This window comes from Schistocerca serialis, chromosome 4, assembly GCF_023864345.2.
Source record: "Schistocerca serialis cubense isolate TAMUIC-IGC-003099 chromosome 4, iqSchSeri2.2, whole genome shotgun sequence".
Lineage (NCBI taxonomy): Eukaryota > Metazoa > Arthropoda > Insecta > Orthoptera > Acrididae > Schistocerca > Schistocerca serialis.
The window spans coordinates 877,931,640-877,947,172 of record NC_064641.1 but is presented as its reverse complement, the minus strand read 5'-3'; positions in this window follow the sequence as shown (position 1 = coordinate 877,947,172).

Genomic DNA, 15,533 nt, shown 5'->3' with positions numbered 1-15,533 from the left:
CTGGGAAGTGGCGGTGCGGTCCCCTACGGCACTGCGTAGGATCCTACGGTCTTGGCGTGCATCCGTGCGTCGCTGCGGTCCGGTCCCAGGTCGACGGGCACGTGCACCTTCCGCCGACCACTGGCGACAACATCGATGTACTGTGGAGACCTCACGCCCCACGTGTTGAGCAATTCGGCGGTACGTCCACCCGGCCTCCCGCATGCACACTATAAGCCCTCGCTCAAAGTCCGTCAACTGCACATACGGTTCACGTCCACGCTGTCGCGGCATGCTACCAGAGTTAAAGACTGCGATGGAGCTCCGTATGCCACGGCAAACTGGCTGACACTGACGGCGGCGGTGCACAAATGCTGCGCAGCTAGCGCCATTCGACGGCCAACACCGCGGTTCCTGGTGTGTCCGCTGTGCCGTGCGTGTGATCATTGCTTGTACAGCCCTCTCGCAGTGTCCGGAGCAAGTATGGTGGGTCTGACACACCGGTGTCAATGTGTTCTTTTTTCCATTTCCAGTAGTGTATAATCTATCTGATGCCTTTTAGTATCTACAGGGTTCTTCCATGTATACAACCTTCTTTCATGATTCTTAAACCAAGTGTTAGTTATGATTATGTTGTGCTCTGCGCAAAATTCTACCAGGTGGCTTCCTCTTTCGTTTCTTAGCCCCAATCCATATTCACCTACTATGTTTCCTTCTCGCCCTTTTCCTACACTCGAATTCCAGTCACCCATGACTATTATATTTTCATCTCCCTTCACAATCTGAATAATTTCTGTTATTTCATCATACATTTCTTCAATTTCTTCATCATCTGCAGAGCTAGTTGGCATATAAACTTGTACTACTGTAGTAGGTGTGGGCTTCGTATCTATCTTGGCCACAATAATGCGTTCACTATGCTGTTTGTAGTAGCTTACCCGCATTCCTATTTTCCTATTCATTATTAAACCTACTCCTGCATTACCTCTATTTGATTTTGTGTTTATAATCCTGTAGTCACCTGACCAGAAGTCTTGTTCCTCCAGCCACCGAACTTCACTAATTCCCATTATATCTAACTTCAACCTATCCATTTCCCTTTTTAAATTTTCGAACCTACCTGCCCGATTAAGGGAACTGACATTCCACGCTCCGATCCGTAGAACGCCAGTTTTCTTTCTCCTGATAACGACATCCTCTTGAGTAGTCCCCGCCCGGAGATCCGAATGGGGGACTATTTTACCTCCGGAATATTTTACCCAAGAGGACGCCATCATCATGTAATCATATAGTAAAGCTGCATGCCCTCGGGAAAAATTACGGCTGTAGTTTCCCCTTGCTTTCAGCCGTTCGTAGTACCAGCACAGCAAGGCCGTTTTGGTTATTGTTACAAGGCCAGATCAGTCAATCATCCAGACTGTTGCTCTTGCAACTACTGAAAAGGCTGCTGCCCCTCTTCAGGAACCACACGTTTGTCTGGCCTCTCAACAGATACCCCTTCTTTGTGGTTGCACCTACGGTACGGCTATCTGTATCACTGAGGCACGCAAGCCTCCCCACCAACGGCAAGTTGCGCCATATACATGTTAAAATTTTTCGCCGGTCGGCGATTCAATTTCTCTACCTTAAGAGACTCATATTTACTCATGCCAATTTCTCCCCTTTTGGGGCCGACTTCACAATCTGTTCTTACTGTGGACTATCCACCAGATGCGATATGCCACTATGTGCAGCGATTCTTAGTTACTCCCGACAGTTGCTCGTAGCATTTACTAATATTTTTGACCTTCTGAAGAGACATTTGGATACCTTAATAGAGTCATATTCACACCGACCAGTTAGTCCCCTTTTTTGGCCACCTTAACTTTTTATTCTTACTGTGTCCACTACGCCATAACAGATACACAACTAAATGAGATGTGACGTAGTTACTCTCAACAGTTGCTTCTCGCGTTTTCTGAAATTTTGGTTGCTTGTCGAGACATTTGGTTACCTCAAGAGAGTCATAGTTGCTCCTGCCCATTTCTCACCGTTTTTGGCCACCTCCACGTTCTCATCTTAGTGTGGCCAGTCCGCCAGAAGCGATACGCAACTCTATGCAGTGAGTTTGACCTACTCCTTCAAGTTACTCCTCACGTTTGCTGAAATTTTTGTCGGGTGACGAGCCAGTTGGCTACCTTAATAGATTCATAGTTACTCTTGCCAGTTGCTCCGCTTTTGTCGCCCCTTTTATATTCTCATTCTTATTGTTACCAGACCGCTATAGGCGATTGGCCACTATATGCCTAGAGTCTTAGTTACTCTCACCAGTTGCTCCATACGTATGTTGAAATTTTTTGTCGGATGACGATTCATTTTGACTACCCTAAATGACTCATGTTTACTCATGCCAGTGACACCCTTTCTTTGGCCGACTTCACATTCTGTTCTTACTGTGGACAGTACAGCAGATGCGGCATGCAACTGTGTGCAGTGATTCTTAGTTTCTCCCTGCAGGTGCTCGTAGCGTTTGCTGATATTTTTGATCTTGTGATGAGACATTGGGCTACCTTAAATGAGTCATAGTCGCTCCTACCAGTTAGTCTCCCTTTCGGCCAACTTCACATTCTCTTCTTACTGTGCCCTCCACGCCATAACCGATACGCAACTATTTGACAAGAGACTCACTCCAGTAGCTGCTGCTCGCGTTTTCTGAAATTTAATTTGCATTTCGAGTCATTTGGCTACCTTAAGAGAGTTATAGTTGCTCCTGCCCATTTCTCACCGTTTTTGGTCACCTCCGTGTTCTCTTCTTAGTGTGGTCAGTCCGCCAGAAGCGATACACAACTCTATGCAGTGAGTCTTAGTTACTCCTTCAAGTTACTCCTCTCGTTTGCTGAAATTTATCTCGAGTGACGATGCATTTGGCTACGTTAAGAGAGTCATAGTTGCTCTTTGCCAGTTGCTCCGCTTTTTTCGCCATCTTTATATTCTCGTTCTTACTGTTACCAGACCGCTATAGGCGATTCGCGACTATAAGCCTAGAATATTAGTTACTCCCACCAGTTCCTCCATATATATGTTGAAATTTTTCGTCGGGTGATGATTTATTTTCTCTACCTTAAGAGACTCATATTTACTTATGCCAGTTTCTCCCCTTTTTTGCCCGACTTCACATTCTGTTCTTACTGCGGACAGTTCACCAGATGCTATATGAAACTATGTGCAGTGATTATTAGTTACTCCCTGCATTTGCTCGTAGCGTTTACTGATATTTTTGATCTTGTGATGAGACATTGGGCTACCTTAAATGACTCATAGTCACTCCTACCAGTTTGTCCCCTTTTTGGCCACCTTCACATTCTCTTCTTACTGTGCCCACTACGCCATAACCGGAACGCAACTATTTGACAAGAGACTCACTCCAACAGCTGCTGCTCGCGTTTTCTGAAATTTAATTTGCATTTCGAGTCATTTGGCTACCTTAAGAGAGTCATAGTTGCTCCTGCCCAATCTCACCGTTTTTGGTCACCTCCGTGTTGTCTTCTTAGTGTGGTCAGTCTGCCAGAAGCGATACACAACTCTTTGCAGTGAGCCTTAGTTACTCGTTCAAGTTACTCCTCTCGTTTGCTGAAATTTTTCTCGTGTGACGAAGCATTTGGCTACCATAAGAGAGTGATAGTTACTCTTGCCATTTGCTCCTCATGTTCGGGACCTCTATATTCTCATTCTCCCATTTGCCTGTTTGCTATAAGCGACACGCCACTATATACCTAGAGTCTTTGTTACTCCCATCATTTGCTCCATATATATGTTGAAATTATTTCGTCGGGTGACGATTCATTTTGCCTACCTTAAGAGAGTCATATTTACTCATGCCAGTGGCTCCCCTTTTTTGGCCGACTTCACATTCTGTTTTTACTGTGGACAGTTCACCAGATGCGACATTCAACTATGTGCAGAGATTCTTAGTTACTCCCTGCGAGTTGCTCGTAGCGTTTACTGATATTTTTGATCATGTGATGAGACTTTGGGATACCTTAACTGAGTCATAGTCAGTCCCACCAGTGAGTCCCCTTTTCGGACAGCTTCACATTTTCATCTTACTGTGTCCACTACGCCATAACCGATACGCAACTATATTACAAGAGACTTAGATACTCCCAACAGTTGCTGCTCGCGTTTTCTGAAATTTTGGTCGGGTGTCGAGTCATTTGGCTATTCCAGCCGTCTTTATTCCAGAGGAATAACACAAACATAAAAATACATGGCACATTAGGTAAATTGGTGTTGTGTACCTCGCTATGTCCAACACCCGAGTGGGGACTTAAAGGGGAAACACCATGATAAGGTATGTATATATAAAGGAAGAAAACATATGTGAAAGACAAAGAAAGGCAAAGAAGAATAAAGACGGTATTGTTCCTGCGTATAGGTCCCAGGAGAATAAACAGCATCCTATCCGACGCCGGCTCGAGGCATCAGCCTTTGCGCCGTCATCCGCTCGTAGATGCGGTAACTGGTGCAGCAGCTCTGCAGTACCCTGGTGCTAAGTCCCGCCAGTTCTCGGGGTCGTAAGCCTAAGTCTTAAGAGAGTCATAGTTGCTCCTGCCCATTACTCACTGTGTTTGGCCACCTCTACAGTCTCTTCTTTGTGTGGCAATTCCGCCAGAAGCGATACGCAACTACATGCAGCGAGTTTTAGTTACTGCTTCAAGTTACTCCTCTTCTTTGCTGAAATTTTTGTCCGTTGACGAGGCATTTGATATTTAAGTCGTCTTTATTCACGTCAGTGAATATACATACAGTTATATATACCCTCAGAGTGGGTTTATAAATTACATATACAATACAAACACTAGACGGACAGCAAGAGAAGAAAGGAGGTTGTGTTGCCTGAGATGGGCGCCAGGCAGCAGTGCAGACAACATATAATTGGGCCATCACCCGACACCAGTCCGGGGCATCGTGCGCCTTATGGCAGTCATAGTGTCAAACCGCCGCGACGCCATGCAGTTCCGATTGGTACCCGCGTAGCCATCTTCGCGAGGTGGTGGTTCTTGAATCCGAGCTGACGCAGGTCCTGTGCACATCTGGGTGACCAAACCCACTCCATGACGTGGTACCTGAAGAGGTGGTGAAGTTCTTGGCTGCTGGGGTCTGACTCCTAATTGCCTGGTGGACGGCTTCCCTATTGTAGACCGCGACCTTCTGCTGGTGACAGTCATCGATGTCAAGGTTGACTCCAACCACCTGGGCATGGATGATATATGCTGCATCGCCACGAACTGCCACGATGTCTGGCTTCTTCAGTCCCTCAGATGTCTTGAGGTGGGACTCCAGATGGACGTCAAAGCCCCAGCGACGAAATCCCTGTGCGATGTAGGACGCAAGGGCGTTGTGTCGCTTCACACGGCCGTATGACAATTGAAGCAATGCTGGACAACGTGATTTGCAGTTTCCTTAGCGATGCAGCCAACCCGGCAGTTAGTGTCACCAGCACGACCTCGTTGCAACCATGCCCGGGTTGGAAGGGCATTGATCCTAGTACGGATGCAGGAGATGAAGTCACGGCCTGTAATAGTTAGTCGTGGATTGCCGACCCAGCTATGTTGCTTTGGTATTTATGTAGAATTCTTAAGGGCGGCGCCGTCCACTGGCAGATACTGCCATTCAGCCCACATCCAGCCCATTTGGTTGGTCGGCCGTATGACTGTGTTGTTATCCCGTAGTTGCTGCACAAGCCTCACAATCTCACGCCCCAGAACGTCATCTGCTGTCCCGTCAGATAGGACACCCAGTGCCTGCATCTTCATGAGCCGGTTCCACCGCAGACGAGACCCGAGCCCGCGGGCTGATGGCTCTCCCAGCACCCCAGATGTCACAGGGGCATGGAAGTAACCAAAAGGGACGTCCGCTGGCAGGCACAGTCAATGTCTTATTGCTCCGCAGATGGTGGTGTCCATTACTGACAGGGCTCCAAGGTGGATCCTAGAAAGAGCCATGCCATGGTGGATTTCTGGCAGGATGACGGTTCTGAGGGCATGCAAACGCTGTTGTGGCTTGAGTGGTGCGTTGGACAGGACGCTCAGCTGTCGCTCGACCTCCCGCCTTGGATGAAAGAGGCTGCGTCCGCTGGTGGAGACCTCCAGGCCAAGATACCGGAAAGTGCTCTTAATCTCCAGGGCTGGGAGGATGGAATACCCAGCCCTGAAGGTCACAGTGTCATCGACCTTTATTTTCTTCTCGCGGCCAGACGCCGCGAGGGCGAGAGCAATTTCCAGGGTTGACCTGGAGATAGAGGACAGATGTTGCTGCATCAATATGGTCATGGAGCCCTCCTGGAGTCTCGGCGAACAGCAGGTGGTCGTCAGCGGAAGCAGCAGCGTTGAGATGTCGTCCCATCACGTTGGCACCAATGTAGTCTGGGAGGCGAGCACGCATGAGGTCCAAGGAAAGGTTGAAAAGGATAGGAGAGAGAATATTACCCTGCCTGACACACCTTGAAGGCCACATTCGACCCAGCGACAAGATACGCAGTTGCTCCCAACAGTTGCTCCTCGCGTTTTCTGAAATTTTGGTCGGTTGTCGAATCATTTAACTACCCTAAGAGAGTCATAGCTGCTCCTTCCAATTTCCTACCGTTTTTTCCAACCTCCACATTCTCTTCTTAGTTTGGCCAGTCCGCCAGAATCGATACGCAACTCTATGTACTGAGTCCTAGTTAATCCTTCAAGTTACTCCTCTCGTTTGCTGAAATTTTTTTCGGGTGACGAGGCATTGGACTACCTTAAGGGACTCATAGTTACTCTTTCCAGATGCTCCACTTTTTTCGCCACCTTAATATTTTCATTCTTACATTTGCCAGTCCGCCATAACAGATATGCCACTATATGCCTAGAGTCTTAGTTAGCGTTTGCAGGCTAGCACATGGTACAGGCCAGGCAGAAGTACATTGGTGAGAGCGTGGAGGCGCTGTTGCGGCTTGAGCGGAACTCGGGAGATGACGTCAAGCTGCTCCCCCAGGTGGCGTCGGGGGTTGAAGACGCAGCGACCCGCAGTGGAAAATTGCAGCCCAAGGTACTGGAAGGTTTCACCAACACGTAGGGCAGGCACGGTGGTGTTGCCTGCCTTGAAGGTAACGTTTCCGTCTACCTTCACCTTCTTGTCGCATCCAGACGCGACCAAGGCGAGGGTGAAACACTTCCAGGCATTGAACTGCAGCCCCATGTGTGCGAGGGCTGCGACAGCTGCATCTACGAGGGACTGCAAGCCCTCGGGGTCGACGCGAACAGCAGGACGTCATCTGCAAAGGCTGCAGCGTTGACTCTGCGACCGAGGATCCGAGCTCCGATGTGGAAGGGGAGTTGTCCTAAAACATAGTCCACCATAAAGCTGAACAGGAGGGGGGAGAGAGGATCGCCCTGACGGACGCCCCGTGACGGCTGCACTGACACGCCCACGCCGGCGCCGCCCGCCGTCACTGCCGTGCTGCCCTCGTAGCACCGCTCGACGTATTCAATAAAGCAATCAGGCAGGCCATGAGCCCTCAGCGCAGGGCAGCAAGATCCACCGAATCGAATGCCTTAGAAACGTCGATCGACGTTGCTCCTGCCAATTTTTCCCCTTTCTTGGCCTACTTCACATTCTCTCCTCAGTGTGGCCAGTCCGCCAGAAGCGATACGCAACTCGTATATGCAGTGAGTCTTAGTTACTCCTTCAAGTTACCTCTCTCGTTTGCTGAAATTTGTGGTCGGGTGACGAGGCAATTGGCTACCTTAATTGAGTCATTGTTATTTCTGCAGTTGCTACCTCTGCAAGCACTCGGGGCAGATGGCGGGGAGCGGCGCTCGACCCGCATCGGTTGGCTGGCTGGGTGGTTCATCAGCTGGCACAGGCACTCCAGTGGGAGGCCTGGTACCACGTTTGCTTCTTGTTGTCGGGCCAGCTGGAGCAAAGGCAAGGGGGGAGGCAACCCCCGTGCCCTAAAAGACCCTGCTCTGTCGGTCGAGGAACTATGGGAGAGTTACACCAAGGCATAACCTTCCTCAGAACCTTTCACTACCCCCGCCACGTGAAGGCCAGAGCTAGGATTTCCCACCGAGTGGCTAAGCGAACCATCATCCACTCGACATAGCTAGGATGCTGAGGAGTCGATTGAGAGGATCCGTATATGACGCATCATGTGAGCATTAAGAGAGTCATAGTTACTCTTGCCAGTTGCTCCGCATTTTCGCTACCTTTCTGTCTTACATTTGCCACTCTCCTATAAGCGATACGTCACTATATGCCTAGAGTTTTGGTTACTCCCACCAGTTGCTCCATACGTATGTTGAAATTTTTCGTTGGGTGACGATTCATTTTCTCTACCTTATGGGACTAATATTTACTCATGCCAGTTTCTCGACTTCACATTCTGTTCTTACTGTGGACAGTCCACCAGATGCGATATGCAACTATGTGCAGTGATTCTTACTTACTCTGTGCAGTTGCTCGTAGTGTTTACTGATATATTTGATCTTGTGATGGGACATTGGGCTACATTAAATGAGTCATAGTCACTCCTACCAGTTATTCCCCTGTTCGCCCACCTTCACATTTTCTTCTTACTGTGCCCACTACGTCATAACAGATACGCAACTATATGACAAGAGACTTAGTTACTCCCGTTTTTGAGCGACTTGACATTTTGTTCTTACTGTGGATAGTCCACCAGATGCGATAAGCAAATATGTGCAGTGATTGTTAGTTACTCCCTGAAGTTGCTCGTCAAGTTGAAAGGTGGCACTGAGCCACAGCGCCAGAGATTGCGCCAAAGAGTATTACTCAGCCACCTCCACCGGCAGTGCTTGTCGAGATGTGGCAGTAGTCAGTGCTTGTTGAGAGGTAGTAGGAGCCAAGTCGTTGTTGAGATGTCGTCGTAGTGAGTGGTTGTGCATATCTTGCTGAGAGGATATTGATAGCTGTACTATTTGAGGCCATGTTTTATGCAGTTCAAAAAAATGGTTCAAATGGCTCTGAGCACTATGGGACTCAACTTCTGAGGTCATTAGTCCCCTAGAACTTAGAACTAGTTAAACCTAACTAACCTAAGGACATCACAAACATCCATGCCCGAGGCAGGATTCGAACCTGCGACCGTAGCGGTCTTGCGGTTCCAGACTGCAGCGCCTTTAACCGCACGGCCACTTCGGCCGGCTTTTATGCAGTTGTTTGATGGGCTAGATAGCAGATGTTGTTCGACTGGAGATATTGTAATGATCAGAGTGCCTTTCGTCAATATATATGAAGGTAAAAAAAAAATTCCCTTTTTTTTTCATTATTTCAGTGTCTTAAATAATGCGTCATTACAGGTTCAGTCAACAAAGGATCTGGCTCGTGTTCTTGTATTAGAGTGTAATTCTGGTTTTCTTGCGCAATGATAGTATTTCTATTTTTTTTTAATTACTTCAGTATAAATGGTATTTAAAATTTCTTGTCTTGTTGAAGAAGAACCGTGCCAGATGTGTACGTTGAATCACACTTCCACACACAGAACAATTACACTTGTGTTTTGGTTTCTTAGATTTTATAGTTGCTGGGGACTTAATTAATTAATTGTGTTAACGGAAATTTCACTTCATTCTTTGTTGTTATTCTATGCAGTCAGATTGCGTACTAAAACTAGTCAGGGCCAACCGTTTACGAGACTGCGTAACCGTACAGTCAGCTACAAAAAATATTTGCATTTCATATTTATATAATTAAGCCCCCATGCACGTGGCGACCGCTGCTTCGGATCGTCCCTTGGAATTCTTCTGATTGTAAAAATAGTAGACAGTAGTATTGTTGTAGTAATTTGTAGTTTAGTAATTGTAGTCTATTTTGCATGTGTAGATTTGGTAATTGGCATTCTTCTAATGGTATTTTGCAAAATTTATTTTTTGTTGTCTTGTCTACGGGTTTGATAATTTAGTGCAATTATTTCAATTGTTCGTTAATCGTGTTTGAGGGAAGCATTTCGCGTGAATGGTATTGTTGGAGATAAGGAGTCATTGTGTGTAATTTTCGTACATTGACGAGCTTTGTATATTTTGTAAATGATTACGCGATCGATGAAAAAGGCAAAAATGATGAATAGTGAGAATGACGAAATTGTTAACATGGCGAACTCGCCAACACAGGAGAATAGTATGATGAATGATGAAGTTGAAAACAATTTAATAAGTCTGGAAGATAGTCCGGAACCATTTGAAAATTTTTCTCAATCAGAAAATTCACAGAATACGAGATTAACGACAGAAGATATGGAGCAGTTGATGAGTGCTATATTAAATTTGGGAGCACGAATGGAAACACGGTTAGACTCACAAATAGGAGCAATTAGAACTGAGATGGGAACAATGGAAACACGGTTAGACTCACTGGGATCACAGTTAGGATCTGAATTAAAAGCAGAGATGGGAACTTTGGCAACACAGTTAGTTTCACAAATAGGAACAATTAAAACAGAGATGGACACAATGGAAACACGGTTAGATTCACGAATAGGGACGTGTTTCAAAAATGTGAAAGATGAATTAAAGAAAGAAATCAGAGAAGAAGTACAACCGATTTTGAATGCTCACAATAATAGATTAATTGCAGTAGAAATCAGACAAAAGGAACAGGATAGAGAACAGGAGGAAAGAGATCACGTGGTAGTGCAGAAATTTTCAGAGTTAAATTTACAACGCGCACATGATAAGGAAGAAATATTTGAGAGAATCGAGGAATCCGTGCCAAATGACAGGATAAATAACCTAACACAACAATATGAACAGTTAACTACCAAATGTGTTAATACTGAAACCCGAGTCGCGACACTTACGGAAGACGTAAATAAACAGAAAGAACAAATAGGTGATTTATCGGAAAGAGTTGAGGAGATTTCAGACAAATTGACAAGTCTTAGTTTAAATGGGGACAGAGATTCAGATGATACAGCTCCATTACCATTTGCAGAAACCGAAGAGTACCAGATCATAAATAAACATGTGGAAAGTCAGGGAAAATTTAATGAACGCGTTAAAAGGGAATTTGAGGCATTACGAAAGCAAGTCAAACAAATTGAAGGCGAAATCATAGGAAAAGACATCAGAAGAAATTTAGAATGACAGATAGCAGATGGCTTTGAAGAAAATAATTTATTTCATTTGCGAGATGCAAGAAGAGAGCGCCAGGCGCGCGAACTTGACGATAATCGACATTGGGACTGGGACAGACGCGGTAGGTCTTTGTCGCCACGAGGAGAAAACTTTGACTATAAACACTTCTTAACTGTTCGGAAATTTAAGATATTTCGCAATTCTAAGAACGACATACATCCATGTTCATGGTCAGGTCAATTTGCGTACGCACTTCCGCCAAATTTGCCACTAAGTCACAAACTAGAAATTATGTGCAGCTATTAAAGTCCTCAGGGGATTCACTACACTAAGTGAATATGTGCCGTAGCGTGCATAGGGCCCCGAGCTGTAGTGGTGCTATTTCCCTTTTAGTTTTCTGCACCGCTGCCCACTCTTTTACTAGTCTTTGCATTTGTCAAAACAACTCTTCGACTATCAATCTATCTAGAGAATCGCTAAAGAATAACCGGATATGACTATTTTACCCAAAAGTGATTTCGGAAATTACCGTTTGGACTTACTGTATCTTCATCAGCATTCATTCGTAGTTTAAATGAAATTTTACCTGTTTATATTCGTGACAATATTACTTCATATGTTGACGATATTCTTATTGCTAAACATTCTTGGAGTGAGCACAACAAAATTTTGGATTCATTATTACGTATTTTTGCACGAGTTGGCATTACAGTGAACTAAGAAAAATCTTAATTTGGTCGTTTTCAGGTGAAATTTCTTGGTCATATTATTTCTACAGAAGGTATTCTTCCTGATCCAGAGAAACTAGACGCTATTCGTAATTATGCTGTTCCTACTACAAAACGTGATGTTCGTAGTTTCCTTGGTGTCTGTAATTTTCTTAGACGCTTGTTAGATTGGACGATTTGGCCACACGTCATTTTTGCGAACTATCTGGAAAGTTCCTTTTAAACGAAAATCGGTCGACAACTCTGTTTGGTTAGTTTGTATTCCAGATAAGTGGGTCAATAAATTGATTTGGTGTACGCATTTCAGTTATGCACACTTTGGTCCCAGAAAATGCTTTCATAAATTACGAGAAAATTGCTACTTCAGTAATATGGAAAAAAGTATTCGATCTGTTCTTGCCAAATGCAAATTATGTCAAAAGGCTAAGCCACCAACTACTTCTCACAGAGCACCGTTGTTTCCTATCATTCCAGCGAAATTAAAGGAGATGGCTGCAGTCGATTTGCTCGGTCCAGTAGTTCGTTCTACTAATGGTTTTGCGTACATTTTGGTAGCAGTGGAATTGACATCAAAATATGTGTGTTTTACACCTTTACGCAAAGCAACAGCTCGTTCAGTATCTAACGCTTTCATCAAACATTTTCTTAAAGAAGTGGGTCATGTTGATAAGGCCATATCAGATAATGGATCACAGTTTCGTTCTAAAATTTGGCTTCGTACTCTACGGCGTTGTAAGATTAAACCAATTTTCATTTCACTTTTTCACCCTCAATCTAACGCTTCAGAGAGATGGATGAAGGAAATCAATAAATTGTTTCGTCTTTATTGTCATCAGAATCACAGAACTTGGGATCAGTATCTTCATATTTTTCAAAACATCCTGAATGAACTCCCTAATGATTCAACTTCTTTACCACCTATACTGATATTAAAAAATAAAGCACCGAAAAATCACATTTCTGAAATCGTTCCTTTTCCACCTACACGGAAATTGCGACATTCTGAAATTGTCAATCTGGCTCTACAAAATATCGATCTGCGGCTGCTAGAAGAGAGAAATCAGCTAAACGTCCTGGTCGTTTAAAAACGTTGTCAGTTGGTCAAAAGGTGTTAATTAGGGCTCATCGTTTGTCTCACAAAGGAAAAGGCTTGTGTCGCAAATTTTTTCTGCTTTATAACGGTCCATATAGAATTCGCAAAATTATTCATGATAACACTGTCGAATTAGAAACTCTTAAATCTCGACGCTCTAAGGGAATACATCATATATCAAACGTTAAAATTTTTGTCGAATGACATACTTTAGAGGAACTAACAGCTACATGTAAACATGCAGAGAATACAAGGACACCGCGCTGTGTTCCGGCGGCGGCACAGACTCAAAGCAACAGTCAAGTCTGCGCGCCGCACAAGGCAGTCGTTGACCGCAAACAATTACTTCCTACGTCACGCGCCTACAGCTGATCGAGCGCTCATTGCGAATGCACTGACAGCCGTAAACAAATACACAGTCTAATTTCTCCGATTAAATTCAGCATAAAGCTATAGTGACTTGATGAATTATGTTATTAACGTTCAGTATTTTTCAGGATACGGTTGTGTAAAATATTTAAGAACTTCAGGTAAATTCTGTGTGTGTCCGACGTTAAGAGGACTTGCTATCGAGAAATTTTCAGGAAGAATGTAATTTCGAAGAAGAAACTAATAAACTAAAATGGTAACTATTAATTGAGTTTATTTTTCAGGTAACATATTTCCACTTAGGTACGTACTTTAGACGTAATTTGCTGCTCGCGATTACGTGATTTATACTTTGTGTTTACTGATTTTGACAATGATTGATTAATGAACAGGGTTGTTACTTGTGTATATTATGCATCGCTTGGCTGCTATGCTTTTTCACTGATGTCACATTATTTTTTTTTATGTGCGTGCTATGCTTATTTATTTAAATTATAATTGTCACCTGATTAGTTGTGCTGAGATGTATGTAAGTTATACTTTGTGATTTATCTGCTTGCGCCTTCATGTTTACTTATTAAGATGACATATGAACATTTATTTGCTTATGCTGATATGATGCTAATGACTTGTTTATTACGTAAGATATGTGTTTGCTGCCGTGCGTATGGATTGCATATTTATACATTTCTGTTTGTTGTCATAACTACTATTTAATTTGGTATCTAGAAATGCTGATATACTGTGTACAAACATAGAGTTTAGGTCACACTATGGTATTAATTATAGATTCCTTGCTTGGCAGAGCCTCGTTGTAGGAACTGTGCTGCATCCACTTGTTGACATTCTGTTCTCTACTGGTATATTTACTCGCTCTTGGATGTTTTGCTTACGCTCAGTGCCTTATATTTTTAAGATAAGAAAATGAACTGCTATAATTCGACGGACGACATTAGTGCAAGAAACTTCATAGAAGTCACATGAGCTGGAGGTTTTATGAAAGCTGTATAAATTTGTGCTAATAGGAAAGAAGCTAACGACATGACATACCAACACTAGGTTTAGACCATTGACAGTTATTACACTGCATTCTTCGTGAGCAATTGAAATAGTAAGTGACACTTGACACAAGAAATACTCCACATGTTTGCTTTTGCCATAATTTTTGAAGTGGCGGTCACACTGTGAAATATTACGATCATTCACACTCCGTACTCGTACTTACTTACTGAAAGTTCTCCGAACTAAAGGCTGTTAGAAGTCATGTATGCATTTCTTTTATTTAATGATGGACAAGGTAACCAAAATGTATCTTATAATTCATAATGAGTAGAAGATTTGGGTCAGATGGATTACACAGAGGTTGTGTGTGGACATTGTGTCTTCGGATTGTATGGGATGATGAAGTTTGCACTAGGATTTTATCTGTACTTGTTCGAGGAGACTGACTAGAGGAAAGAGTTGTTATGGAAGTGAAATGATATTGATGCTAAGGTTTATATGTATCGACGTATTGAAGAGGTATTATTGAGGTATTATTGAGATTGTGTGAAGCTGATGATTATTGGAGTTTTGGTGGACAAGAGAAAAGGTAAATGATATTGATGATAAGGTGTATATGTATCGACATAAGAGGTATTATTGAAGTATTGAGATTATGTGATGCTGATGATTATTGGAGTTTTGGTGGATAAGAGGTAAAGTAAGTGAGGAGCATATTTTTTTTTGTTGTTTTATATGGAACAAGGAGGATGAAGATGTCAGACTAGAACACTCAAGTAGAAGGAAGATTGTCTACACATGCACTTTGTTAAATCACTAAGCAGTATATACTTTTTTTTTGGAGAGAGGAAGTATTTGCATATCTTGGCACACTGACAGTTGTTCAGCAACCGTACATTTTGATTTGGCTTGGCAAACATTGGTCTTGACATGATGACTATGACGTTGTTTAACTATTATTGACTGTTATACATTGCTGCCACTACTACTTGATACTCATGTCGAACATCAAACCTTTGACAGAATTGCATTTACACAGTTAACACTATTCAATTACACAGTAGTACTTAATGTGGATGAAAGATGAGTGAGTGTGTTTTGTGTGTTTTCCTTTCCTAATCCCAAATAATTGGTACCAACCTAACTCCTAAATATTATTTTATTTGTTTGTAGTGGCTTGCACTGACACCCATTAATATTATAGGTTTACTGATATTTGTGTATTTGTAATAGTTAGTATGACAATTATCTGATATC